General features: G+C 37.2%; 1 protein-coding gene across 5 annotated transcripts in view; it reads left to right on the forward strand.

The window, feature by feature from the left end:
- The window catches only part of FHIT (fragile histidine triad diadenosine triphosphatase), a 507,230-nt gene that overhangs the window by 168,929 nt on the left and 311,684 nt on the right, over nt 1-26,617 (forward strand). The gene's annotated exons all lie outside the window — the stretch shown is intronic.

Raw genomic sequence — 26,617 nt, forward strand, 5'->3', positions numbered from 1 at the left:
AGACACTTTCACTCAAAACCAAGGTTCTGCATTTCCATTTGTCCCTTTTCCTCTGTTCTTGCCTATTTTAAAAGCAAGTGACCAGAGGACTCATTTCATTAGACTATTTCGTTAGACAGTAATTAGGACATCATTGTCTCTTTATTTTTGTTTACCTGGTGCAAGAAATGGGATCATAATCAAATATGTGTATTTTTGCAATTGACCATTCTCATAATGGGAATACTGAAGAAAGACCAGGTTTTGGGAATAAATTTAGGTGATAAATCAAGTGAACGCTCATTCTGTGTCCCCTAGCCCATTGTCTAACTGATTCTGTATTCTTTTTTTATTTTTAAATGAGGTAGGATTGTTTTTACTGCTTCTGCATATGAGATCATCTTTGAGAGGAGCATCTGCATTTATTTCTTACACATTGCTAGTCACAAATTTTTATCTGCTGCTGTAGTTTTGCATATAAACAACTTTGTTTTTTCTATAAAAATACAATAACACATGATGCTACTTGTCAAGTTGTATTGTCGTATTTGTTTGTGAGGTTCAAACAGGACAAGCTAAATAAAATTATTCTGTCTTGAGGAATGTTAAGAGACAATCTTAACTGCATTTGCAAAATGCCGCAGGACTGTTTTCAAGTTCTGCTGTCTTCGAGTGCCCCAAACTCTGATGAGCTGCGCGTAAAAATGTTGCTTTTAAAATTGGTCAGTTATTAAATTTACCTTCATTTGAACAAATGGAGAGATGCAGGTCAGGTATTAGTCTCCTAGTTCTACAACTTGGTTTAGCAAAAAAAAGAAAAAAACCAAAAAACTACGTAGTTAAATGTTGTCTATTGTGTAGCATTTTCCCCGTATTTTCTGAGTTAGGTCTTCTTTGTCCATATAAATATCATTTTTTCTTTTTTTTTTAATGTTTAAGAAGATACTTATTTATGTAATTGTTGATTCTCAAGTTCTCCATTCATGGCAGAAAAGTACTAAATAACTGCATAGAAAGCAACATTTTACTGTCTTTAATAAAGTCTTTTTGAAAGTCGCTATAGGATAAGTTTGCAGCATTGTAGCTGCAGTGTTTGGGATCATTGCAGGGAACAGTTCTGCCAGACTGCTGCAAGAAGAGCCCACGTCTCTGCCTTGGGCTGAGTACAGTAATGATTGAGCTGAAGTTTTCTTCCACTTAGGTAAACAGTGTAACTCTCTGAGCATCTTTGGTTCCTTCTAGCGATGCTTTCTTTGGCATGAAATAGAGAAGTAATAATTTATAAAAAAGATCTCCTTAATCTATGGAAATGTAGTGAAGTACCTTACTCTGCTTCACTGCATGCAAACCAGCATTAACTGTGGGACCGAAAACTCTCTCCCAGCAGTCATCCAAAATACATCTCCAGGCAGGTAAAGTGGGATATGTGGATCACAACACACAAAACAAGGAGGAAAATGAGCACAGATTTCTAGGCTCATGGAGGGCCATCTTAAGTTAAAGTGTACCATTAATAGGGAACTGGCTCTACCCACTTTCTAGTTTTGTGAAGCATGTTCTTGTTTTCCCTTTGCTTTTCTTAGAGATACCCACAATAAATATTTTATGCCAGGTTGAATTAGCCATCTTGTGCTGAAGTGAGAAAATCTTGTGCTGTTTCCTTGCAGTCTGATGGGGAAAAAACAAGATAAATAATGGAATAGCTTAATCAAAAGCAGTTTGGGCTTCTTTAGTTTTTTTGGTTTGGTTTCGTTTGGTTTGTGAGGTTTTGATTTATTTTATTTTGTTCTGTATTTGTCTTTTTCCCAGCTTCAATGTTCACCCAGAGAGTCAATTATTCACACTATTCCTCTTGTTATCAAATCAGGAACTGGTTCACAACCCACCTTACCTTTGAGGAATCCACTCACAGTGGTGTGCTGCACAACAACGTCCTGCAGCTTGCTTGTGCCACAAGTAACACAGTGGGAGAGAAAGCAGGTACCACACTTAGCCATTGTCTTCAGTTTGATGTAGTGTTGGTATATTTTGTGAGGGAAATGGGGTCTTCTTTTATCCTCTGTCTGTTTATTCAAACTGTTAGTTGCAATACAGAAACCAAAGATGGTGCCAGAACCAGAGCATATCTACTTTTATTCAGCACTGTAGCCAGATAATATCAAAGACATTAAAATGAAAAGAAAGTAAGAAACAAAATGAAGCATAAATATGGTGGATGGGAAGTGGAACTTGTGTGTTGACCATATTAAGGTCTGTTGCAATCAGAAAAAATGACACGAAAACATAATTACCTCGGTGTATGAGGATGTAGTCACCCAATATACTTCAAAGACATCCTCTATATCTTCATTTATCATCATTGTAAAGTGTTTCCAAGAGAGTGAATTTACCTTTATCAACTTACGAATGGCATTTGCCTTCATGCATCCTTACCCATGTAAATTAAAATGTTTGTTTACTTCGATATTCTGAGTTGTACACGTGCATTATTCTTTATAAAAGTTTAAATGACAAAGTATGGATGCAGTTTTTTAAGCTAAAAATAAAATGCATAAAGCACAAATGAAGGTTTTGAATAAAGATAGTAGAGGGAAGTAAAGAAAGAAAAGGGAAGAAAGTAAAGGGAAAAAAATAAATATTGAACATGGCACGTTAAATGCAGAATAGCAGTTCTGTATGCACATGAGTTTTGCATAAAAAAGGATGCATATATAGCTTTTGAATAATCTGCACAGTTCAAAAAGGTATTTTTAGTAAAGTCAGTATCCAGAGCCCCAGCAGGTATAAATAATTAAACTGGAAATATTCACATCATTTGACACTATGGAGATTGGTGGCCTTGGCTGTGGCAGGAGGGTTGGAGCTTGGTGATCTTTGAGGTCCCTTCCATCCGAAGCCATTCTATGATTCTATGAAGGAGCTGGTCTCAAGCAGATAGATTTTTAAAGCAAGACTTGGAAGTGTTGCAGATAATCTCTAAAGCTATGCAGAATTTTCAGTATGGGTACAGTTTTCCTGAAGTTGTTTAACCTACCAGTTTTACCCTAACATCCATCAAAATGTAAGGAGAGGGTTTTCAATCCTCTTGAACATGTTCCTTTGTGCTGTGTGTTAAGCTTGGTGTTAAGTAGCAGAAGGTGTTTGTGGTTTATGTGTCAATCTCTTGTGGGCCTGGCAAGCATACAAGCTGGTGCACACTGAGCTTCAACGGAAGTGATAGAATCAAAATAAACTAAAAATGGCTCTGTCTGCACAGGCAGCTTCTCCATACAGAAAACAAGTGATAAGTGGTGATACTTCCGATCATTATGTTTTTGCATTAATACCATTGATTAAGACTAGGCACAGATGTTAGGATAGGTACAGAGTAAATCACCTGTTTTCACATCTTGATGATGCCTGTGGGCACCAGAGAACATTTTGTGTTTTTCAGCTTGATTTCTCTCTTGTGTCTTGTTTAATGTAAATTGCAATTGCAGAGTGAAGATGCTGTTAGGTGAGCAGGTACATCTTCAAGTAAGTGCTAGAAGTTTAAAGTGAGCAAGCTGGATTACACGAATTAGCTCTCTTTTGGTGATAACTGCAATGACATAACCTGATTCTAATACCCTATTCAATGTGTATCTTTGTTACTAGTTTTGTTTTCTTTTATCTTCATACACATCTCTGCCACATTGAGTCTCTGTGACTTTTCTAACTTTGTGTTCCATTCCATTTCTCTACACCCACTGTTGTTTGTAGTCCATTTTAGTCTTATTTTTCTACATCTTTCTTTGCTCTATTTTCTGTAAGACAAAATTAGCCCCTCCAATAGCTTTCTTTACAGCTCGAGGGTTCCTATTCTGCTGTAAGGCTCAGACATGAGACAAACCATGCTCTGAACAACTGTTGGCATTTCCTTTTCCTGCCAAAATGAGTTGGATAGATTTGACATTACATAAAGGATGACTTTCAGAGTTGTGAAGAGAAATGAGAGCTCTTTTTCTGAAAATAAATTTTTTTTAAAAAAAAACAAAAAACACAAAAATAATGGTAGCATTCAGTTCTTTTTCATAGACTCGTAGAATGGCCTGGGTTGAAAAGGACCTCAAAGATCATCTAGTTTCAACCCCCTGCTATGTGCAGGTCACCAACCAGCAGACCAGGCTGCCCAGAGCCACATCCAGCCTGGCCTTGAATGCCTTCAGGGATGGGGCATCCACAGCCTCCTTGGGCAGCCTGTTCCAGTGCATCACCACTCTCCGTGTAAAAATCTTCCTCCTAACGGTCCTTGTCAGCATTAAAAATAATCTCTTTTTTTTTAACTATTGTTATCTTTCTTGCTTTATGAGTACATGCATTTACTAATGAACTGCTTTTCATTCTAGTAGTTCTGTCTTCCAACTAAATCAGCATGATCCTTATTATTTCTTTGAAAGCAACATTGTTATTCCAGTTTCTTGTTTTCTCTTTGTTGTGTCACATCTAAAAGTGCATTTAAAACATTTTTAGAAAGAAGTTTCTTTTTCTCTCTTTTTTAAAATCAGAATGTCTTTATCTCGTGTAAATTGGAAAGGTAAACTCAAGGATTACAAGACAACTTTTAAGCCGTGACCAAATCTCACTTGTTTCTGCTATGGATTCATGGAAGAGATTGATCATTAAATTACATTCTGCTTTTTTTTTTCTCCATAGAGACATAATAATGAGCAAAATGAGCTCTCTTGATTTTACTATTATCTCTGTAGACTATTTCACGCCTCTGTATTTATAGAGATGTGTATGCTGCGTAACAATAAATGTTTCCATAAACACGAGGGTAATAGAAGTGTTTCTCATGATTCAGAAACAAGGGTAATGACCAAATGCCTGGCAACTTTTCAACTTTTTCTTTTTTTAAAGAAACAAATGAAAGAAGGAGGATAACAAATGTGATGATGTCTTTGTCAGGCTCGCAAACACATGCATTTTGAAACTGAACCTGGTGGTAGGAGGTAAAATAAAAGGTGACATTTAGAATGGTGACATGATAATTTCACTCCTGCCCCTAGAGCTCGAAGCTGCATCTTTTCATGTATTTATGATTCACTGCTTGTGAAAGAAACACGTCTTGGAGTATCATATTTTGTCAGGAAACTGTTGCTGTAGGTGTGAAATGAATGTGTGTTATGTCTGTATTTACAGTAAGACTATAAAATAATTCTTCCCTTTTTTAATAGGGAGTTGGAAGCACTAGAGAAAATGCTTAGTTTTTGGAGAGGCAGCAAATATTACGTAATTGATAGCTAATATGTGACAAAAACTGGATCTGAGATATTAAATCACCATGTTACCTGTTAAAGTGATACTAGAAAGGGAAAATTAGAAATGTGCTTTAGTAAGGGTGTTGCTTATAAAGAGAGTAATAATAAGAACGAGAGACACAAGTGATCTGAAGAGTTTATTATCATATATATGTAAAGCAATGTGGAAAAGCAAAAAAAAAAAAAAAAAAAAAAAAGAAGAAAAGAAATAGGAACAGGATGCTAAACTTAAATGATACTGTGAAGAAAGACAGAAAAATATTTCAGATTTTAACAGTGGCTGCCATTAAGTCTAGAAGAAATGCAAAACCACGGCTTTCTGATAGTAGTGTGATTTGTTTCCTGTGTTATGTCTTTTCATTTGCAGTTCTTTCAGAAAAGAAAAAAAAAAAAAGCCAAAAAAAGGAATGGCTTTGAATTATAGAAGAAATCTTCATTCTTTAACCATTCTCAACCAATTTACCTGGCATTTAAAAAGCATAAACAAGAAAAGAAAGCAAAGACAAGTTCCCCCCCCCCCAACTCGGTAGCTCTATAATTTCAGAAAATTCAGAAGTAAAAATAATTATGGATATTTGTACTTCTTTTCTTTTTCTTTTTCTTTTTTTTTTTTTTTCTTTTTTTTTAATCTTCTTATGGTCCATCTTAACCTGTTATTTTGTGCCTTGAGAACTGCACTCAGGGCATGAAAAAAAGGAATAACAGTCCTGAGAGTAGCTGGATCAATTCTAGTGTGTCAAGGGAATGGAATACATAAAAGGAGTAAGAACAGGTAAAAGTGATTGGTTGTGACATTTAGGATACGAAAGAAATGCTAGAATAGTCATAAGCAATGTAATGGTGGAAAGTAATAGTATCTTTCATTAGATCAGCTGGTATTGCTGGGAAAAAAAAGATACATTTTGAGACGAAAGTGCTTTTTCAGTGTATATATCCTGATCTGCATAGTATGATCTTATTCAGAGTATTTTGTGCAGTATCTTCTACCTTTTATTTTTTCTGGAGACTCTTCATTCCACCTTTGGAAATGTGATGAGTGGTTGTAATAAATAGCTAATTACAAAGTAAAGTAGCTGCTTGTTACCAGATTTTGTAGATTCTGTTCCATACACTTTGAGTGTCTTGTCTTAAAATTCATTTGAGCAGACAGAGAAGGTGCATGGAGAAATTTCATCTGTTGTTAGGATGAGCTAGGGTTCTTGTCTTCAGAGTTTTTGTGGCCCGTTAAGTCTAAATGATACTAATAATGTAGTTTTGAATATCTCACTTCCTTATGGGGTGCAGTTGTGCAGCATGCTATTGTAACATCAGTACTGTAACGTGTCAGTTTTGCTAAAAGGCAGCAACTGTTAGAAGCACAGAGGGAATATTGTGGCTTCTGAAAATTACTGTGTTTTTTCACTCTTGTGAGTATGATCTAAAACTACCATGTCTGCTTTCGGTTAGTGACTTGTACAGATGACAAAATGTCTGCAAAATAATGTTTTCTTTGCTCAGAGACTGAATAAAGAGAATGCACTAAGCGTAAGTTTCTTGCCAAATCGCTGTGAGGCTTAGTATAATTATAAGGGAAGAATTGCAAGAGGTGCAGCAAGTCAGGATAATCTAATCTACAGCAGGGACTTTCTCTGAAGTTTCCCTAAATTGCCCAAAGGAAAAGCATGTACGCTGCTGTTAGTCAGCTTTAAATTTAGAGCGTCACTGCTGATTTTAGTGCATGGTGACCCACTGCTTTTAAAAATGCAATTGTGGTAGGCTTGCATGTGAAATCAGGCACTTGCACTTATAAGGCTGGTACCCAGATACATTTTTTGATTTTGGATCCGAACTTTAAGCAAAATAACCCTACAGTTTGAAAGAATTCAGATACAAACATTTGTACGCGCTCTGAGGAAACATATGCCTTTGGGGTTCTCTCATTCAATGTTTACACTTTTGAAAATTATTCTGATAGGAAATTAGTTCATGCCCAAACACAGAGTCATGAATTTGAAGTTAGAATATTTTTATGTTTGGCTGCCATGACATTTGTTTCAGCTGCTGCAATGCACATGGCTATAGTTTATGTGCATTGTTCAGAGACTTTTTAAATTGCAGGGCAGCTGTGTGTTTTGAGCATTTCAAGTCCTGTTATAAAGCTCTCCATGCAAATATACATCTGAAACTATACATAGTTATATACATAGGTCACTCCAAAAGTAACACGTCCTGTTTATTTCCATGGAAACTACAACAGGTACAAAGTGCACAACACTCTTTGATAGAGCAAGTTCTCAGCTACATAACACTATTTTTCAACACAGTCACCACAATTAGCTATGCATTATTGCTAGCAATGAACAAGAGCCTGTGTGCTGAGCTCATTAAAATCTGAATGGCTATCCAGAATGTGGCTTGACCTTCATGTTGCTGTTGCCACTGCTGAAACACACCACCCACTGGGCCAGCACCCACTGTTTGGTCTCCATAAACATTAAGTAAGTGTCAATGAATGTCAATGGGTGCAATTTTTTCTGCATGGAGGGTCTGAATTCCACCCCTTGCTTCATACTTCCATGTCAAATGTCATTTTGTCAGGCTGTCCCTCTGCTGCCAGCTATTGCATGGCAACAAAATGTAATGGAATATGGATGGGAAGGTTCAACTTCTGCCATTTCACCAACATCTGCCTCTGATATCTTGGGCCAATGTAATAGGAGGTATTATTTTCAGCATAGCCCTTATAGATTGTATGGGTGCCAATGGTATTCTAACTGAAGGGCTTTTATTATTTCCTGGAAGGCATTTTTGTTGATGCTAAACTGAGACCTTGTGAAAGGAGACAAACATATGTAAATGAAGTCAACTTCTCAGACCTCTGGGATCTGTTACAGCTTGAGTTACTCTTAACAGATAATTAGCTGGGGCTGTTAATCAAGTTTAGCAGGTGTTGAGTAATGAACCAAGACAGGGCATCTGCTGTGGCCAGCCTCTCACTCTAATCTGGTTAGAGAACCCCATGCCAGTCAGAGCCCAGAATGCTTTATTCGGAGATACAGCAGTGCATTTAACTGAGTTTTCATCAGTCTTGTGGTCATCGAAGAAGGATGACATTTACAACAGGAACACATAAAGGAATCAGTCCGAAGTTCCCTAAGTGGAAACTACTAATGAACACATGTTCTACAAAGAGTGTTCTTATGAAAATCTATGAAGGTCTTCTAGAATTGAAAGCTTTTCACAGGCTAAGTTGAATGAGTTGTAACTGCTGACCATGTAAAATGTATGTAAAATCTATTTGCTTTAAAAAAAGCTACCATAACAAAATAAGTTTTAGAGAACTGCATAACTAGGATTTGTAGAGAGGACTGCTGTGAAAATAGCATGTAAAGATACTTTTACTATGTAATTTCCAAACCATTGTTGCAATCTGAAACTTTGCAACTTCCTACTATATTCTGTGTTAAATGACTTTACCTAGGAGTTCCATGCCTCATGATTCATCATCAGCAACCTAACAACTTCAGCACTTTCACCACTATATAAAGGTCAGTTGGTTACTTTTCCTGTTAGGTGTGTGGTTTTCCCACTAATCTGCTTGCAAATTGATTGGTGCGAGTTTTTAAGGATATTTCCAGGTCTGAGCTTGATGCCTGGTCTGGTGCTGGCTAACAGGGCTGCTTGTCAGAACACTCTTTGAGGCCTCACTTTGGTCAGTCAGGCAGTTTGCACAGGGAGGGATCCAGCATTGCTGAGAGTGCTCTGAGAGACACATGCAATATGGATAGGTCCCAGCACACTTTGTCTGACCAAAGTGCCTGTCTTTCTGTATGTGCATGACCAGATATTCTGTCATATCTGCCTCTGCCCTTATGATTTTCTCATGACTGATGTGAGATAGACAAGAAGCCCCAGTGTCCTTCCCAGACGAGCGTTGACAAGGGCTGTCGTACAGGTGAATGAGATGTGTATGCTGTCTGAATAGGGAATGAGTTCCCATGGCTTCATGTTTTGATAGCCCTTTTCTCAGATGTAGTTGATGTAGCCTTTACCTCTTATCCAACCTCTACCAAAAATGAAAAAGTAAGCCAAATATTCATTTAATTCCTCTTAGCTTAATCGGAGCTTCTTCAAGCAGAAGTTAAATCTGAGTCGCATTGTGGATATTACAATTCTACAATTCTAAAAAATTTTGAGGCTTTTAGATGATGGTGATGATTATTGTTATTACTGTGATTATTGAGTTTGTACCTGTGGCTATTTTACTCCAGGGGTTTTCTATAAATTGCTTGTGGCAATTATGTGATCAAATTCATAGATGTTTCCAGCTATTCATTTGTTAGCAAAAGATGGACTTGTTTATCCAGTAATTATTAGCATCATGGATTCCAACTGTGTGTCCAGTGTTTGTGGAAGAAGATTCAGCAGCACTTTCTGTTACTGGTGTTTGCCAAGTGTCTTTTGGTTATTGTGAGATACTATGGTGGTGTTCTTTATATAAGATTTAAAGTAGGAGGTACTGATCATGGATCTCTGATTGGATCACAGGATTAGGAAGTCCTCTTCAATGTGTCCCTGCACAAAATATAAAATTTTGACCCAGTGGAGTCAGCAGCTAATTCCTATTGACCTCAAGAGATTTAGACTATTACCCAGAAAGCCTGGAGATTGACCCAATTCATTGATATAAGAAAACAAATGAGGTTAGAAAATAAGTACATGAGAATTCAGAATGAGGAAAACGGAGGTTTCTCACAGCTACAGAGAGAACAGGAAGAAAATTGGGTACAATCAGAAATTGCAAGGAAGAGAAGAGGGATCACATGTGCTGCAAACCTCAGGCAACCATTGTTTAGAGAAAGTCAGGAGAGGTGTGCTGACCAGCTAGTAACGTGGGGGGGGCGAGACAGCTGTCCCACTGGAGGTAGTGAAGATGCAGAAGCAAGAGAATCCAGAGCTTGCTGCTTTCTGTTCAGTAACAGGATCGCAAACTGTGTGATTTTTAATTGTGTCATCCATAATGTTTCAATATTGAGTGGTGCATGGCTGTTTTATTAGGTAGATATCTTTCTATAAGTTTTTATTAAGGACATATATTTTTTTCCTAATGTGCTATTGCTGTCCATTTTGTACATTAAAGAGTATGGTAAAATTTCTTGGGAGAGCTCCTAATATGCATGCAAACTAGCCATAATTCCAAGTAGCCATAACTCAAAGCTGACAATTGAGACTTTTTTTCCCCTACCCTCAAAAGTATGGAAAGTGATTAGACATTATTATGGACTTATCGCTTGCCAAATTTCATTTTTAAAAGCTTAGTTTGCAATGCAGTGATCTACTACAAGACCCTGGGGGAATATGCGTGTAATCTCATGACAGGTGTGTTATTAACCTGTGTCACTATTGCAAGTTACAATTTATAGAGCTACTAGGGGGGAGGGACAGGGAGAGGAGGTTCTGTAGATTTTTTTTTTCTTGTTTCTTGGTTTTTTTTTTTTTCCCTTCCTTTTTTCACTTTATCTGGAGATGTAGTTGCTCCCTTCTGTCCTATGTAAGCTCAAGGGATGATGGTTCTGCATAACTGTCATTTTAAACCATCTGGATAACCCCACATTCCTATCCTTTTGCTAATAACACACCGTTCACCTTAACTGTTAGGAATCATACCAAAAATTATTTGCTTTTTGTGGATTAAAAACTTGGGAATACATGTCGAAACTTGGAATCTCTTTACTGTGATGTTATTTTTTGTCTGCATAGGTGGTACAGGCTCTGCTGACTTATTTTCTGCATTCAGAATTAACCCATCTACTCTTCTGAGCCTCTAACCAAAAGATAGATCACTTGACTGGTAAACAGCTGAAAATACTTTTCTACCGCATCCCTCTGCCACCCCAGCAGTGCCTTCTGTACAAGTGCTTTCATTAAGTAAAGTAGGTCAGTGATTCTTTAGCCATTCGTAAATGGGAAGTTACCAGTGCCATTTTCTTTCCCTTTTCATTGTTGTTGCACTTCAGATTTCTTTTGTTTTCTGAGTGCTGTAATAACAGACAGTGACAAAGGATTACATGGTTTTGAATTTCTATGACTGCATATTGAAATCACTTTTGGAAGAAGGCGTAGTGTGTATTTTCCATCTTACAAGCATCAGTTCTTTAGAGTTAAATGGAACGGTGTGCTGTTTGACTGGAAGCAATGTAGGTTCCAGAAAGTAATTTTTATTGTCCAGTGGTTGCTATGAATTAACTTGCTGATGGAGTAGAATCCCTAATGCTGTATTTTTCCCTTTTATTCATAAAGGAGGAGGTAGCTATAGCTGTCATTCGTTTCCTTCAAATTCTGAGTTTTTAGTGGCAAAGATGGAGCTGTACAGACATCTACAAGTTTCTCTACAAAGGCTTTCACTTCTCTTCTGGATTTAATTAGTTTGACTTTGAAATATCTCAGAGAAGAAATATGTGGTAGACTTGGTACAAACTGGAGATGTGTCGTTCTCCCAGCCACACACGCAAACTGCAGTGTACATAAGGATAGCACCTTGGCCTGTCAAGACTGAGAACAAATTTTAAGTTTGTTTTATTTTCCTCTGAATTTCTGTAACATATTTTTAATGATGCCAATTCTAAAAGGGAGTCTAAATGATCACAAAAAACTCAATGCTAAAAATGCTTCCACATAATTTTTTCAAATACTATTTAAATAATTTTATGGGTGTTTCACTCTTCCCACTCCTTTTGGAGGTACACAGCTGGCCAGTCCCATGAAATGAGTAAGAGGAGCAATACAAATATGTTAACTGCATTATTTCAGTCAACAATTAGAGCATGGTATAAGTCCCATATAAGTTTTTCTTCAGAAATTGCTAAGCTGATATTGGCATCTCTATAAAGTATGAGTGCAAAGCTCAACCAACCAAGAAAATCACTTTCTTGTTTTAAACTGCTATCTGTTCCTGAAACAGTTTTCACTCATTTGCCTCTAAGTGGAAGGTCTCAAAATACTTTTCTGTAGGAAAGGTTTCTGTGTTAAAAGTTATTTCTTCACTCCATCACTTACAATAGGAGTATGGGCTGATTTGCATGGCTCAGGCTAAAACGTGTGTTGTCCTGGTTGTGCTGAGTGTCTGAACAAACTGAAGCAGAACTAGAAAGTATTCTTTCTGGCAATTGGTTTTGGAAGGAGAGTGTCTATATCCTGGTTTGAATGCTGCTTTTAAGACTCTGGAAATGCATCCTTTTCAATTAAATTGAAGTAGAGCAAGAAGGTAGGTTTTTCCATTTGTAACTTGATGTATATCTGACATGCATGAACTTGAAAGCTGGGATAAAGCTGTAAAAGCTTATTTTGGGTTTTTGGGGAAAGGAATTTTTGAAACCAACATTGGTTATGGAAATAATAGTTTTGGTGTTTCAAGCAGATTTGAGAACTTGCAGGGCTTGAAGGACAAATATTGGAGGTAGCATGGATTGCTTTGCTAAGCCTACTTTGGAGTAACTAGTATCATCACAGGAATGCTGACAAGTACTGTAGATATCAGGAAGATGCTTCCATTCTTTCCCTGTTTGCTATTTAGCAATGCACTTTGATTCTGAAGAATTTATTTCAGACTCATTTGCTGGACTCCCTTGAACTCAGTGCGTGCAGCCTCAGAATTTGTCTGGCTCTGTTCCTACATAGTTGTATGGAACTGAGTGTTGTGCTGTTCCACAGATTGTATACCTACAGTGACATTTTCCTCACACTTTTACCTGCTTACCAAAATGATTTTAGAGTAATCTTGTTTTTTTCCCTTCCCATTCTACTCCCTCTGATCCCACAAATCACTTAGTTGGAAGCCAAGTGAAATAATTAATATTTTAAAATAATTCACATTCCAATATTTTGAGATCTGGTTCAGATTGTGAGAAGTGAAATTTAGGTTGCAATGAATACTGCTAATGACTGCAATATTAATGTGGGTTTGTTTGATCTTTTTCCGTGGTAAATTTTGTTTTGTTTTAGTGAAACAAACTGTATTATATTTTTCTGCAGGAAGGAAGTTTCCATTTGTCTTGGTTTTCGTAGTTCTTATAACAGCATCAAGCTGAACATGCTTACAGAAGAGACATCTGTTTTTCACAGTCCCTTCGGTAGGAAGAGACTTTGTTTTGTTTTGAAATTCTTATTTCCTGTATTTTAGCAGACGATCATGTTTAATCCAGATTCTGATTGTCACCAGTATGTATCTGGAAATAGCTCAGTTTATTTCATTTAATTTCTCACATTCGCTGTTAGTGTAAAGGAAAACTGAACCCAGTGAACTGGCTGTTCTATTTCTGTCTTTGTGTTGACAAGCATTATTATTATTTTAAGAGAATTGAGAAAATGCAATTACATATGGCTCAGAAGTTTTCAGTGTTTTGACAGCGTGTTAGATTTTGTTTTACTGCTTGAAAGAGTGACTAGGAGATTTCATTTCGGGATGAGAAATGGCATGTGGTATTTCGGCTGTTTGCATGAAGCCCCAAGCATGTCAGTACACTCATAGAATCCAACGTGATTAAAAGCAAAACAAAACGCAACTATAATATTTGAGTCTAGTCCCTGTGTTGTATTTGTTCTCTCTGATGATCAGTTCCTTATGGAATTTTTAAAACATTCAGATTTTGGTGCTAGGTGGAGAAAACCCACTTTCTGGCATGCTGCAGCTGCTGCAGTGGGTTTCCTAAAACGTATGGATATTGGTTGTGTTTCCAAAGTGACAGCATGGAGCAATGTGTGAACTCTTGCAAATAAACTTAAATCTGTGCAAGCAAGTTTTGACTTCTGAACTACTTCAAGGCAAATTTGAGAGGTTTCACTGCATCTTGCAAGGTTTCAGTGTGAGAAAATGGAAGTATTTATCCGACTAAGTTGGGCTCAGATTGATCTATTTTTCTTTCCGGTTTTATTTAGCTCTTACAACAGAAATAGATGACCTCAGTAAATTCTGAAGCTTTTATAGCTCCAGTTTTATCTCAGACAAATTATTGGAAAATGCACAATGCCACTGATCTGACTAGAAACAACACAAGTTTTAAATAGCAAAGAAAATAAGAAAATGCTAAAAACCTCTTCCTCTCTTCTCCTGTCCCTTCCTTCCCCAAAACATAAGCAATGGGGGCTAATAACTGCCATAGATTTATTTGAAGTGCTGCCTGTCTCACTCACTTTTGTTCTGAACAGCTGAGAGTCTGTGGCAGCCCTGGCTCCAGATGTCTGAGAGACAAGCTATAATATGTTTCAGAAAGTCCCTGTTTGATTGCATGTCTGGGGGAAAAATGGAGTATGCTTTGTCTTTGCAACAACAGTGCTTAGCTCTGAGAGCATCCTCTAAAGGAAGAAGGACGTTTCTGAAATGAAATTAATGGTTAACCTGCTAGTTAATATCTCTTTAGCTGTATCTTTTTACTGTAAATGCTGAAGCAATATAGCAGAAAGCGGGAATCTGTTCTCAAGTCTGTGACTTGAAGAGCTGTCTGTCCCAAACACACTGTGTAAGAGCTGTGATGTTTTGCTCTGATGGAGTAAATATTTTCAGCATGAAATACTTGGTGTGTTGGCCTCATTACGGATGTAAGTATTCTTGTGAACTGCTCCCATCTGCCTTGGACACATCCTCAAATATTTCATTATAACAGAAAACACTTGAAGCCAAAACTGAAGGTGCTCCCATCTTGTATTTTCATTTCAGTTTGTACAGTGCTTTGCTGAAACTACTAAATGAACTTTTGAGGATATATATTTATATATTTGTCAGCTACACTGGTCAATAGTTCAGTTCCAAGTATGCATGCATAACTGAAACAGAATGTAAGAACATAATACCCAGTAGTGGTTGCTCTTGGATGGGCTACAAGAGATGACTCAATAGAGTGGTATTTTCTCCTTAGTATAGTATATACTGCAGCTTTGAACAACCAATGACTTACGTCCCTAATTATTCTACCCTATACCTTCTGTGTGCCTCCTCAGGGGCTTACCAAAGGACTTGTTAGAATTTTCCAAATTAGTGAAATTAGCCCTTGATATCACCAGTGCTTTCTTGGTCTCTTCTTTATTGAAGGAGATTTGCTGTCTACTATTCTGGAACCTAGGGCCATTTTCTTGATGTCTTTTTCTTTTTCACTCTAGACAATGGTTTGTATTAAATGTAGGGAGTGAGGAAAAATAAATTTGTAAGAGGAAAATGGTGTGTTTCAAACCCTGATCTTTGCTGGAAGTGAAATACTGCAGTATAGACCAAATCAACGCTTCAGGAAGCAACATATGGGAGTGAAGGACTTTCCTGGCTTGTAAAATATCGAAGGAAGTAAACAAATGTATTCTGTTTTCCTTGCTATTGAAAACCAGAATGTCCTTTTTCTATCAAGAGCATTTTACTGTTCTTTCAGAAATCTCTTTTAATTAAGGCTGTATAATATGTTTCCAAGGATATGAAAGAAATAATTCACCATGACTCCAGCAACTGCTGTTGTTTTCTGATGGAGAAACACAAATTCTTCTCATCACTTGGAGAGGCAGCAGTGATTAGAAATACAGCATAGCTAAGAATCAAGTATTACGCAGTTTCAAAATATTAGTGACTCTTTTTTTCTGTTTATTCAGTAGCATGGTGTTATTGTACTAAGGCATTATGATCCTCCCTCTGCTGGGACATCTCTGGCAGTAGCTCTTCAGCATGTAAACTAATAGAGGTTTGACTGAACCCTTTTAAATATTTCTGTGTTGCTACAGGCATGTTTGCAACATCAACACAGCAGTCAGTGTAGTCCATTTGACACAGAGGAAGGGCATCCAAACAGGAGCAGGTTAATGCTACCTCCCCAATGCATGTAGCTGCTCACTAGCCCGGTATTGGTATGCTTTTATCAGAAATGAATAAAACCCCGTTTCTACGCTGGCAGATGAAGAAAGAGGAATATTTTAAGAGCTTCCTGTAGTCACACAGGGCTTGCTCAGAGTCATTCTTGTATAGTTCTTGTCCCATAAAGAGTAGAAGGTGAAGTAAGAGTCTTGACCACTGCCACAGCTTGCCCCCGTAACCTTGAAACTGAAGAGGAAGTTCATGTACACTGCTCAGAAGTATAGCAGGGTTTCTGCTTCTGCTCCAGGAGCTGTAAATGCCCTTTCAGGGCTCTCACTGAATCTTCTCCATACATCACCTTCATAACCTGACCTGAATTCCTCTGTCTGCTTTTTGATGATTATCTTAGTCTCCTTCATAAAATAGGTTCATCAAAGGGGAAAATTGCCTGAGAAGAGGGAAGACAAACAGCTAAGTATGACAGTGCTAGAAAGTCAAACAAAAAGAACCTTTCTGAATTCCAAAGGGTGACATCCTTGTAAAAGGCTTCAGTCTGCTTTTTGTTAAATATTTCTATGAAGAACTGTCTGTCTCATTCACTTTCTCACTGCTTACAAAAAAGAGCAATGACAGCACTGGCTCCAGGTGTCTGTCCGGAGAGCAATAAAAGTTTCAGCCATACCCAGCATGATTGTGTTTGATAGGTAAAAACAGACAGATGCTAATTTCAAAACTTGACTTTCAAGTAGACACTTTCTCTGTATGTCAGGTTAAGGAAAAGAGGATGTATGTGGCTTATCAGAAACAACTCACTGAGATTTTATGTGATTAAAGGATTAAATTAATCTTTCACTTTATATTGCTGGTCAGAATTCCTACCAATAAAGCACATGCATTTATTTTTACATTCTGCCTTCAGAACAGAAATGTGGAAAATGGGTCAAACGTGACTCGTACGTAGCTACCTTTGAGATGACACTAATGGCTACAGGAGCAGGACGTGTCTGGTATCATCGCTTATGTAAAGACTCTGTAGGCAGAGGAGTTAAAGTACATGTAATCCTCGATACAGTGCTGCCTTCTTCTCTTTTTCTTCTTTCACTCCAGCTGTTCTTCCTTTTACGTTTTGGTTTAACCTGCATTTTACATGCATTTTGAAGCTTCTTTTATAAATGAGGCAGTAATCCCTAAGGCTGCAGGTTTGTCACAGAATGAATGCCAGTCCCCAGCTGCCGCTTGCTCTTTTGGTCTCCAGGAAAATATCTGTAAGAAATTGGCTTTTGGTGAAAAATGGCTGGATCAGATGGAATTCAACAACTGCTTGGTATGAATATGGCAGCAAGTGTAACGTTTGAGCTCCTTAACTTGCAATATAAGTATTAAATATGATCAGAGCACATTCAGGAGCCAGAATGAGCTGGCCTTCAAGTTCTCTGTGGTTCAACATTAGAGGTGAAAAACAATGAAATTAAAATGTCTCAACATGTAAGTACATGGCTTGCATTATAAGTAGCTGAAAAACGTATTGCTTACATTACCCTTAGCGATGATAAGAATTAGATATGAAATAAAACAGAGCAGTATTTTTTTCTAGAATGTACATTTATTTCCATGCACTAGGCAAAATGAAATTATTTTCAATACACTCTTCTGTGTCATGTAATTGAGTGAAAATTTCGAGTTGATAATGCACAATTATATTGATTCCCTTTTTGTTCCTTGGATATTCTTCAAAGTGACAGTGCTTGTGGCAAATGTCACTTTATCAACAGTTACACAGCACCTTATTTCCAGTTAAAAAACACTACGAAAGTGTTCAGAGAAGTAGATACAAAGCTCTGAAGTCTTGTTACGATGGACAACCGTGACACCATCACCATCAAAATCACCTTAAATTCATTTTAAAATCTAGGTATTTTAATTAGCTGGCGAAATAAATGGGGACATATGTTGCCAGAGGAAAGTAGCAGGAGATGACAATCCATTAAATCCTGACAGGTATTGTAGGCTGGAGAATGAATAATGAAAAAAGTGACAGTAATTAAAACATGTTTACTTAAGGTGACAATTACTTGAAATATGGTTGCATAGTAAAGACCTCATTATGATCCAGACGCTGTACATAGAAAAGATACTTATGCCAAGGGGTAATTAATTTGCTGTTGTAGGTGAGCTGATAGGTCACTTGTGATTCTGTCTCACTTGTTTACTTTTGATGGTTCCAGTGATGGAGATGGTTTGTGCTTGGAACTCTTTCGTGCTTTTAGCTTCAACATGATTGTTTTGTTTCTGACTTTATATGAAGTGTCTTTAACTCTTGTAATCAGATACATGGTGAAGACATGAAAAATATATAGACTATCAAAGAATCTGTTCTTTGGCATAAATTAGATTTTGTATGGCTGAAACAGTCGTTGCAGTGTATTTGCAACTTCTGTCTTTCAGGAGATTTGTTTCTATTTATTTATTTATTTATTGCAAAGTGTGGAACCACAAAATGTAGTTGGACTAATAGAAACAGTTTCAAGAAAACAATGGTTTGAGTGAGACAACAAACATCCAAGAAAAGCAGTCAAAATGTTTTATCTCCCCTTGTCAGACTGTTCAGATTATCCTTGTACTCAGAGTTGACTTTCAATGAAGTGTAAATAGTTGGAGGCATGTCCAAAGCTTTTGGAATCCCTGGTCATGTAACATTTCCCTGTGCTCTCGCAGTCTGGGGGGTAATAATGAAGGTGTTTTTTTTGTTTGTTTGTTTGTTTTTTGTTTTGTTTTTAAATTCCCAAGAGTTTAAACATTTTGGCAGTGTGACTTCAGCATTTTAAAAGCCTTGTCTGAGGGAGATGGTGAAGAGATTTAGGTTTGTGAAGAGGAAGAGCTGAAGATTTTGAACGTTTTTTTTTTTTTTTTGGTGACGTTTTGTTTTCTTTTCCCATTATTAGTAGGGGCTCGGAAGAAAAGGCAGGCAGCTGCTTCATTTCCCCTCTTCTCCCTTTCCCCACCTGCCATCCATTCTGCTGGTGTTCAACTCAACTCTAAGAGTGGCAGTGTACAAAAATTGAACCTCATTAAGAAACTCTAAGTGACTTCAAATTTTTTCATCACATTTTAAATACGTTGTGCGTAAGACAATGCAGTACCATCTAATGGCAATATATGTAGAGAGCACAACAAAATGATACAATAATTATATAGTGTACCTGTGTTTAAAATTTTGGGAACTCTACAAAGATTTAATGTGGTTGATGTTGCAATATACTGATGCAGTTTGACAAATGTACTGATGTGACTGGGAGCTGTTACCTCAGTGATGCATTCTGACAACAAAATTAATTCCTGTTGGTGAAAGCTTCCCTTTTTTTATCATTTAACTTTTAGCATACTTTCTAAAAGAGTATCTGTTGCTAATACAATATGTCCTCTATTCCAAATGATTACAGTATTTCTTGCTTTGAGATGCCAAACTGGTATCGGAAACATCTTTCCTGTGTATAATGTTGTCTCATTTCTCTTGCATGCATTAATTGTTAATCAGTCAATGTTGTGTGAAGTCTGATAAACAATTGTACTTTATTGCTGCGACTAAGAGCTAGCAGATCCTTTTAATACACCTTGGGAAGGTAAAAATTGCTTCACAGTATCACGATAGTGATCTGTCTTGTCCATTATCCTGTTTCTGTAACAGTGCTTAAAATCAAATGCCGACAGGAAAATGAAACAATCCATCTGTTCTAGTATTGCAAAGTGACATGCTCCTTGGTAGAGGTTGGCAAGAGAAATTTTAATATTGCTGGCTTATAGCCATTAGAATGTGTGTGTACAGTCCTCCCTCTTCTTACTGTCTTTTCAATGTCCTTTAGAAATATACAGCCTGGTGTTTATTTCTGTCAAGGTGCTGTTCCAATATTTTCAGACCCCATCTTCTACATTCTTGTGCACAAATAGAAGGAAGGGCAATGGATGTCTCAGGAAGTTCTCTTCTAACAATTTTTAAATTCAGTGCTCCATTTTAATGAGAAGAATTCACTTGCATTATCTGAGTTACATGTTACTACTTCTCACTTTCATTTTAATTAGCGTCATCTTAATTAACGTCTATACTGTTTGAATCCATTTTTGGCCAAAGATTGCACTTCTCATCTCTCAGTACTTATTTTCCTTAATAGTCATTCATTTGGCACCTTGAGGAAGAAATATATTTTTAAATAATTCTTTCAATCCATGTTGCTTCATGCTAGTAGCTGTCTTTCAAAGACAGCATGTTAGTAATGTATTTCTAGATGTGTTTTTTTCTAACACAGGAGTAACTGTGACTTGATAAACAGATGTAATTGCCTCATGACTTCCATAAATAAAAATTTTAAACTGTGAATTGTTCCATTCAGACTTTTGATTCCTTCTTTTATTCTGTACTTTTTCAATCATTGCAAGGAGGAACAGACTTTTCCTTCAAATTCTCTGCTGTCTGAAGCAGTTTCTAGCTCCTAAATTGAAAGGCAAAATTGATCCTGGGATAAAAGATAACACCCAATGTTTCCAGGTCTCTGAAACTAACTGTAGAAGGAGGGGTGGAAGAATGTTGTCTCCTTTTTATCTCTTCAGTCAGGTGCACAAAATAAGGGAGTAGGAATAGGGGCAAACTGAAACTGCTGGAAACAAAAGTTAGATTTTTAGTTCTAAATTATAGATGATAAATTCAAGCATTTCTTCAACCTAAAATATTGACCTAGCCTTCAATATAAGCTTTTCCATCAAGTGTCAGATTATTTGACATGTCTGCTTGCTGACCAGGTGTTTCTATTTTAGCCCGTTCTTTCCATGTTTATATTTTAGGCTCAAAGAAAAGATAGCATGTATGTATACATATGTATACATGCTATATATATGCACTCATATCTGTGTATCAGTAGTAGTTTAGCTAATGAAATTATCTCCAATAATGTATGTTAATTTTTAGTACTTTGTTGTCTGCTTTTGGAAAAGTTTTCTTACTAAATTATTATTCATTTGATGGAATTGTATTCTTCCTCCTCAAAATGACAAATGTTGCAAAAACAAAGCCCACTATATTAATATAAAAATGGAACAATATTTTGTTTAATATAATGACATTTTTTCCAATATGTTTTAGTAATGTGGATCATGAACAGCTAATATGGATGGCATTGATCAGGTTTGTGGCAAATTTCCTATTACCTTCCATAAATTAAAGCTGAAATTTAGTAGAGCTGTCTCGATACTGATTGCACATACTGTGGTCATTACTTCCCTATTTTTACATCCACTCCTATTGATTTAAGTCATTTAGTTCAGAGAGATTTTGAATTCCCAGAATTAATCCTTGACCTGCTTTTGAAGAATAGAGTGAATTTGTCCTGGCAACACAGAGATGGAGTTTCTTAAATACCTGTTAGCTTTAGGTTTATCCTCATTTTACTTAGACACACATACACACAGAGAATAATTAGTTCACTGTTGGCTTATGTTTTCCAGAACAGTTTTAAAAACCTCCTTATAGCAAGCAAATACTTATTACTATCTCAGTAATTCCCCACCAAGGTCTAATTGATTGGCTTGTAGTCCCCAAGTCTGCACTGTGGAAGGTTTTCTCCTATTAGAAATCGTTCCATTTTCTAGGTGTCAGTACAACTGGCAAATTGCTTAATTCCCACTGCATGAAAGAGAAAACTGTCCTTGATGAAAGTCGAATTCTTAATTGTGAGACATGCAAACCTGAATTTAATAGGAGATTTATCTGCTAGGGACATTGTTCTTAGCTTTAAATAACTGAAGTTCTACTGTAGGAAAAATCAGACATTTGCCCCACAGTAGAATTTTGCTGTTTTCAGGGTGATTCTTTATCACTTTCACAGATGGAGCATGGCTTCTTGGGGAGTCTAGAGAAAGCTGGCAACAGTTACTCTGTGTTTTCATGAAGTTAAAATAGAAATTTGAGATAAAATTGGCACAGTGCATGCTTTTAATTCACCAGTTTTAAAGATAGTAAGGTTAGGTTCTGACTTTTTTCCTCGAGCCATACCAGTCATTTAAATTTCTTATTTGAATAAAGACTCTCAGGGGCACATACAGATCTCACTCTGCATTTGAGATTCCCACTGACAGCAGTGGGAGATCTGTGTGTGTGAGCCAACAGTGGTTTATGGACCATAGTTATTTTGTGCCTTAAAGGCACAATATACTTCTGCCACTTAACATTTCATTTACATATTCATAGTAGACAGGGTTATTTAATTCTTTCCCGTAATAGTTCTTCAAGGCATGCAGGAGAGCAGAATAGCTGCTGTTATAGTGCCCTCTTGACCAAATCTACAGAGTGTCTTAGACCTGATGATACTAAATGGACGCAGTGCCTAATTGGTCTTTGGACTTGGTGCTAAGCTAATATTCGGGTTCTGATAGTGTAATGTGGAAGAGTGGAACATAACAGCCACTACCTTCATGACCAGGTCTTATTCATACTGAGCTCTGAAGAAGTGTTTAAATCCTGCTCTGGGCACTTTAACATGTGCTAGGTAATGTTCTTATTCCTGACTGAGAATCACAGGCTAAAACCTCTTGTGTTAAGTTCTCGTTTCATTAAAAGTAGAAATGGGAATGCTCCTCTCTTAGAAGGAAACTTGAAGAGATAGCAACAGTCTTCAACAAGTAGATGATGAGGGTCCCTGGGGATGTCAGGTTTTGTCAAGCTAGTCCATGCTCAGATCCTGTCTCTTAGGAAAGGTCTTTGTTTAGTAGGACAGCGTCTGTTCTGCCTTGAAGGCATGCTTCACCCTTCCAGGTGAATCTGTGTCTTCTGCAGAGGAAGAAAAGAAGTGAGGATGTGTCTATACATTTATAAATATTTGCAAGCTGAAGTCAACTAGAGAGAGAGAGAAGAGAAGGCTGATGCTGAAGTCAAAAGATTAGGGAACTTAGTTATGGCCCCAGGATCCAGTCTGCACTCCAAGGACTGCCTATGCATTTTACATTAAATGGGCATTGCAGAAATTGAATTTTCAAGTGATATTTCCTGTAATTGTTAGCAGCATCTGATTTTGCTGATTCATAGGGATTTCACTGATGTATTTCAAAATTGCTTTGAGGTAGAAAAATCTGCATGGAATAGGAGCACCGTATTTATTAAACAGATATTTGTGGGTGGCTTCACATAATGGGCTCCCAGTTCTGCAAATATTATTCAGAACTGCTCTAAAGTGATAAAGTGCCATTTTTATCTTAGCACTGACTTTGAGATATCCAAAATATCCCATTCAGACATCTTGATTTCATTTGCTTGTAGGTTCTCAGGATATTGCCCTTAGCACTAGGACCCTTTCGTGCATGATGCAGACACATTTTGGATCTTAAGCTGAATGGTTTAATTGTGTTTTTGGCCTTTTATTTCATTAGATTGCAAAATTTAGTGACAGTGCTAGTCAATGACATTAAGAAGAATATATTTTTATGTGCTCTAGTGACATTTCCTTTGAAAAATTTTTTAGAGGTGGTGGAATTCTGTTACCAAGTTGCATTAGCTGAGGGAAGCTCTTCTCACTGATGAAAGTTCTAGAGTAGCAAAAAGCACATCAGAAAGCTGTTTGAGTTTTCAGATTATTCTATTTTGTTGTTGATTAGTTTTATTTTGTATTTCCGTGCAATTTCATGTGTTTTCAAACTCTCCTTTTAAAATAAATTTCTGAACTCAAGTGTTGCTTCTGTGGACAGTCATTAGAGAGAGAAAAAAGCTAGTTAATGGATTTGGCTGTGAAAGTCACAGAATTATGGAAAGCAGAAATATTTATAGACAGACCTGCCAGAGAAATTGTTAAATAATAATGGAAAATTACAGACAGCAAGGTGATCTTGTTATCTTTGGTGCCGAATTAAATCAAGCAGCCGGCAAAATTTGTTTAACCTTTGGATGAAATTGTGCTGAATGGCCTCAGACAGCAGCAATAACTCTTCAAACCCTGTTTTTATTACCTAGTTCACCAAGTTGTTGGTGAAGTTTCATGCAGACTGGAAGTACAGTTATTTAAATGATTGACCAACATGGTTAAAAAACTGAATTAATTTTTCTCTTCCTATTTTGATTATGTGAGCCTTAGTAATACAGAAAGTATCTCCTTAGTACTGCAACTTAGCAGGCATTCCTTTTGTGGAACAAAAACACAAAGAAAACCATATAAATTAGTGCATGGTTTCTTTTTAGTGCAGCAAAATTTTTGTAAGACAATCCCCAGTTCATGGAAGAATCATTATCCACGACAAGTTTCCTCATACTAGGGCAGCCTGCTCAGATTCCAGCTGTAGCATCTCCTTTGAAAGAGAAGAGGAGCTGCAGAACTTGATATTAGGAGCAGCCATTCTGCCTGCTCTTGGGAAGAAATGGCTAGGCACCAACTTTCCTAGACTTTAGCTGTTTTTAAACTGTAGATAAGAACACTGCAGGCTCTCTGTGAAGCCCTGGGAAGCTCTTGGGTCTGTGTCATTCTTTTTTTAAATCTTGTGCTGTGCACTTTGTCAGAAGGCTGACTTTGAAACAACGATTTGATAAGAGCACTTGTGCTTGGGATCCATTTCTGGAAGTGTTTGCATTAGTCCTGCTCTTTCAGGTGATGTTTATTTACCTCTAATGATCAACTTCAGGGACTTGGGGACAGTGGGTCCTGAACCCTCCAGAGCTGCAAAGCCTGAACACAGAGCCCACCTCAGGTAAAATACACAGTGTAAAGTCAAAAACCCAAAGCAAAAAATGGAATCAAAGACTGGGAATGTGATTACATCTTTGGTTGAGGCATTTCTTAAGCCCTTGGGGAAGTGAGACTTGTGAAAAGCAATAAGCTTTTACTACACAGTAAGTCTTTGCTTCTATTAAGCATCCAGTCTAATGCTGAGGATGTGATTTTTGACTGCTGCTTGGCTAGTTTTCAAGAGATAACTATTGCATGTGTCTATTCTGATAAACAGCATTTATATTTCTTTGACTGTGACATATTCAGCTGCTGCCAGACTGTAGATGAGGGAATATAAGTCTTGTTTTAGCCTCCCACTATGGCCTAAAGTGCAGTGCACTGAATTCATGCCACTCAGTGCAGCCCGGATAAAATATAAGAACAGTGAATGCATGTTAAAACAAAATATGTTTACAGCCAGTATTATTTGAGGCAAAACTTGTCACTGACATAAATCTTCTCTCTGAGATGTCTTTTATCCAGCCCTTTCATCTTGTAAAATATAGTTCAGTGTTTTCTTTTTTCCTAGTGAACAGATGATTGTATTAATTTAGAGAATAGCAGTTGGCAAACCAGACATGTAAATGGGGCAAGTCTTTGCAGATGAAATAGGGAGAACTGATCAGATCAGTTAAAAGAACTTGATTTCATCCAGTTAAGAAACTGCATTCCATTCACTGAATACAATCTTGTAACCACAGCTACTGTGTCTTCCATTCTCTTCCGTACCGATGTGCTCACAGATGGCTCGGGGCTGTGCTTCTGTAATGTCTGAGGTTGTCTTCAGTGCTGTAGAAAGACATATATTATTCAACAAAGTGGAAAGCTTTCAACTTACTTTTATTTTATGTAATCGCTGCCTGGAATGAACGCAGTTTAATGAGGACTGCATATCATACTGGTCCAGGTCACAGAATCACTTGGAATCACTGCAAGGGTCCTCAAGAGGTCATTGAGTCCAACCTCCTTGCTATAGCAGATATCCTACAGTAGGTCACACAGGTGGGCATCCAGACTGGACAAATTGACAGGTTTTACTAATTAACCTGGGAAAAATTAGCGCACTTAGAATATGCCTTTTTTAATTTTTTTAATTTTTATTTTTTAACCCTCCTTTAAACGTTTTGCTTATGCAAGGAAAAATCTACATTTTGTGGGATCATCACCATGGTAAGTGTTTATAGTAGAAGGAATATCCTGCTGGGTACACATCTGTTGGCTAAATAAGAAAGCAGATATACAGTGATGCCTATTCTGCTGCAGCATACTGTAAACATATAACAGAGCTAACAATTAAAACTAATTAGTTGTATTTTATTCGTAGGTTATCAGAAAGCATAGAAACCTAAAATTATCAAAAGCTCAATAACAAACTTATTAAGAAAGAATATTTGTAACGAAGAACATCATTTGTATCTGATTTTTTTCTTCCTTTTCCCGTTCTGCAAAAGAGGAGGAAGACAATTCCTTGGTCATTGTGAAGCACAATGAGACTCGCCAGCTGAAGCTGTTGTTACTGCTGTGGTTCCATTGAGTAACTATTGTCACATGAAGTTGTTTGAGTGCTGGTGGTGAACAGTGGGACTGGATGTATTTATTAAATATCTCATTCATCACCTTCTGAACTCTTTAGAAATAATGAAGGAGAGGCAGAGGTGGGGGTTGTTCAGCTTGAAGGAGGGCAGCAGGCAAAGGGGAATCCTGTTGTTGTCCTCTGCTACTTTTATGGGGCTCAAGAGAAGACAGAGCTTTTCTTGGAGATGCAGAATGTAGGGGACAAGGGGCAAAAAGGACAAGCTGCATCAACAGAAATTTTG

The sequence above is a fragment of the Centrocercus urophasianus genome, unplaced genomic scaffold (genome assembly GCF_019232065.1).
Source record: "Centrocercus urophasianus isolate 14NV4802_14NV808 unplaced genomic scaffold, USGS_Curo_1.0 seq_22, whole genome shotgun sequence".
NCBI classification, from domain to species: domain Eukaryota; kingdom Metazoa; phylum Chordata; class Aves; order Galliformes; family Phasianidae; genus Centrocercus; species Centrocercus urophasianus.